Here is a 4,220-nt window from a genome sequence, read left to right on the forward strand (position 1 = left end):
ACGGCTGCAGTCACCATCAGCAGTGATTTTGGAGTCCAAGAAAATAAAATATAAAACTGTTTCCAATGTTTCCCTATCTATTTGCCATGAAATGATGGGACCAGGTGCCATGATCTTCATTTTTTGAATGTTGGTTTAAGCCAATATTTTCACTCTCCTTTTTCAGTTTCATCAAGAGGCTCTTTAGTTCCTCTTTGCTTTCTGCCATATAGGTGGTGTCATCTGCATATCTGAGATTATTGATATTTCTCCAGGCAATCTTAATTCTGGCTTGTGCTTCATCCAGCCTGGCATTGCACATGATGTACTCTGCATATAAGTTAAATGATCAGGGTAACACCATACAGCCTTGATGTATTCCTTTCCCTATTGGAACAAGTCCATTGTTCCATGTCTGATTCTAATAGTTGCTTCTTGACCTGCATACAGATTTCTCAGAAGGCAGGTCAGGTGGTCTGGTATTCCTGTATCCTTAAGAATTTTGTACTGTTTGTTGTGATCCACACAGTCAATGGCTTTAACATTGTCAATGAAGCAGAAGTAGGTGTTTTTCTGGAATTTTCTTGCTTTTTCTATGATCCAGTGGATATTGGAAAGTTGATCTCTGGTTCCTCTGCCTTTTCTAAATCCAGCTTGAACATCTGGAAATTCTTGGTTCATGTTCTGTTGAAGCCTAGCTTAGAGAACTTTGAGAATTGCTTTGCTAGCATGTGAAATGAGTGCAATTGTGTTTGAACATTCTTTGGCTTTGCCTTTCTTTGGGATTGGAATGAAAACTGATCTTTTCCAGTCCCATGGTCACTGCTGAGTTTTCCAAATTTGCTGGCATATTGAGTGCAGCACTTTAACTGCATCATCTTTTAAAATTTGAATCCTAGCTCAACTGGGATTCCACCACCTCCACTAGCTTTGTTTGTAGTGATCCTTTCTAAAGCCCACTTGACTTCACACTCTAGGATATCTGACTGTAGGTGAGTCATGGTTTTCTGGGTCATTATCTCATTTATATAGTTCTTCTGTGTATTCCTGCCACCTCTTCTTAAAGTCTTCTTCTTCTGTTAGGTCCATATCATTTCTGTCCTTTATTGTGCCCATCTTTGCATGGAATGTTTGCTGGGTATCTCTAATTTTCTTGAAGAGATTTCTAGTCTTTCCCGTTCTATTGTTTTCCTCTATTTCTTTGCATTGATCACTTAAGAAGGCTTTCTTATCTCTCTTTGGTATTGTTTGGAACTCTGAATTCAGATAGCTTTATCTTTCCTTTTCTCCTTTGCCTTTGGCTTCTCTTCTTTTCTCAGCTATTAGTAAGTCCTCCTCAGAGAGCCATTTGCCTTGCAGTTCTTTTTCTTGGAGATGGTTTTGATCACTGCCTCCCATACAATGTTATGAACCTCCGTCTATAGTTCTTCAGGCACTCTGTCTATGAGATCTAATTTCTTGAATTGCTTTCTCACTTCCACTCTATAATCATAAGGAATTTTATTTTGGTCATGCCTGAATGGCCTACTGTTTTTTCCCTACTTTCTTCAATTTAAGTCTGAATTTTACAATTAGGAGTTCATGATCTGAGCTGCACTGAGCTCCCAGTCTTGTTTTGCTAACTGTATAGATTAAGAACAAAAACAGCATTCATAGTTAATTAGAACACACCCTTCCAGAGGAATATATTTTAATACTCTTACCCAGTTTGAATTTTACCTATATTTGAATGTTTACTATAGAACTGAAAATATCAACAAATAAATTCTACTGCATTTAAAAATCAGCTACTGCAAGTGTCTATAGGAAAGTAACTGTGTCTAATTTACACTTGTATTAATGATACATGGGCTTCCCTGGTGGCTCAGCTGGTGAAGAATCTGTCTGCAATGCAGGAGACCAAGATTCCTTCCCTGGGTTGGAAAGATCTGCTAGAGAAGGGAATTGCTCACTCTGGTATTCTTGCCTGGAGAATTTCAGGCAAGACAGAGGAGATTAACAGGTTGTAGTCCATGGGGTCATAAAGAATTAGAAATGACTGAGTGACTAACACTGATAATACATAGGATAATTCCTGAGACTTTCTAGAACTTCAGTAAAAATGGTATTGTATAATGACAAATTTAAATATTTCTCTGGTGTTTATCAATGGTATTCAAGAGCAACTAACCTGGAGGCTTTAAAGCAACATGTAGCACCATATTACAGAGAATCAGTGTACTAGAGACTTTATTCCAATATTATCAATGTAAACAATGATGGTTGGCTTCCCTGATGGCACTAGTGGTAAAGAATCCACCTGCCAATGCAAGAGACTTAGAGCTGAGGGTTTAGTCCTTGGGTAGGGAAGATTCCTTGGAGAAGGGCATGACAACCTGCTCCAGTATTCTTGCCTGAAGAATCCCATGGACAGAGAAGTCCTGTGGGCTACAGTCCATGGGGTTGCAAAGAGTCAGACAAGACTGAAACAATTTAGCACGGTACAACATGGCAGACAATGATGGTGCTTGAATGAATCAGTATATCATCTTAAAATAAAGTATGGCCTTCAGTCAAAGCTGTCATGTGATAAACTGACTTCTAAAACAAAGACCAGATTTTTAAAATTTAATTTATTTTAATTGGAGGCTAGTTACTTTACAATATTGTAGTGGTTTTTGCCTTCAGATGTTTTTTTCAGTCTGTGCTATTCCTCTGCCCACACAACTTCATATTCTCAGAATTTTGTCCCTGTAGAGATCTGGTTTAAACTTTCTTCAATCAACCTTTAAGACTGAGGACTAAGAGTTTTTAAGAAAAACCTAGTACACAGGGAGAGATATCTGGTCTCTAATTTTAGACTGATGTTTAATTCTCAAAAGAAATAATCCAAAAAAAAGTCCACTTTAATAAAAGAAAGAGAGCATATTATTAAAGATGTGTAGGTAGAATAAAATTTGGAATGACTTCTTATTAATTAACACATAAATGGAAATGAACCATAATGTATTTGGGTTTAATAAAATTTTGTAACATGAACTATATGAAGCAAGACATGAAAATATACCATGTAAGAAGGAATAAAAAATGTATTAATGGATAAGCAGACATACGTAACAGATACATGACTAAATAAAAGCAAAAATTGACTATATGTTTTCTACTGTATTGTCATAGGATTTAAGATTTAAGAACACACATGAGCTGAAAGTGAAGGCATAGAGGAAGAAATTTCATGCCAGTGGTAAACAAAAGGAGGCAAGAGTGGGCGTAATTTTATTAGTCAAAACAGGCTTTTAATTAAAACTATCACTGAGAATTCCCTGGTGGTACAATGGTTAGGACTCTGCACTTTCACTACCATGGACCTGGGTTTGATTCTGGTAGGGGAATGAAGATTCTGAAAACCCTGCAGGAAGACCAAAAAAAAAAAAGTCACAAAAAGCAAGTTAGTTAGTGTTAGTTGCTCAGCTGTGTCTGAGTCTTTGAAACCCTTCAGGCTCCTCTGTCCATGGGAATTCTCCAGGCAAGAATACTGGAGTGGGTTGTAATTCCCTTCTCCAGGGGCTCTTCCCAATCCAAGGTTTGAATCTGGGCCTCCTACATTGCAGGCAGATTCTTTACCGCCTGAGCCACCAGGGAAGCAAAACATCACATAATATTAGAAGACTGAATTCATCTTGAAAATGCATTACATGTATTAGACAACCCAAATATATGAAGCAAACTAAAGGGAGACATAGACAGCAGTACAAATATAGTAGGAGACTTTGATACCCCATTTTAAGTAGTGGATGGGACTTGCAATTCATATCAGAATTTGCCTCATTGAAAGGAAATGTCACAGAATACTTACTTAAGTAGAATCCATTGGGGTAGAACATGTTTATATTTAAATAGACTTTTAGACTTATTTGCAAATGAGGGCAACAGAAATGGAACTCAGCCTAAAAAAAAATGCTGTGTAAAATCTCTGTACTTAGCCTGTGGAAAAAAGGAAAAGGAAGAATAAGGAGGTATAAGCAAGTTTTAGTAAAGACTTCAGGGATATTACATGTAGATAACCCAAGCGGGTATAATTAAAGACTCCTGGACCTCTTGTAGTTTAGCTAGTGGCTAATAAGTCCCTTATTTCATGTTCATAACTCCTCCTTCTCCACAAATCCATTCAGTTCAGTTCAGTTCAGTCACTCAGTCATGTCCGACTCTTTGCGACCCCATGAATTGTAGCACACCAGGCCTCCCTGTCCATCACCAACTCC

Source organism: Bison bison, unplaced genomic scaffold, assembly GCF_000754665.1.
Source record: "Bison bison bison isolate TAMUID 2011002044 unplaced genomic scaffold, Bison_UMD1.0 scf7180017863731, whole genome shotgun sequence".
Lineage (NCBI taxonomy): Eukaryota > Metazoa > Chordata > Mammalia > Artiodactyla > Bovidae > Bison > Bison bison.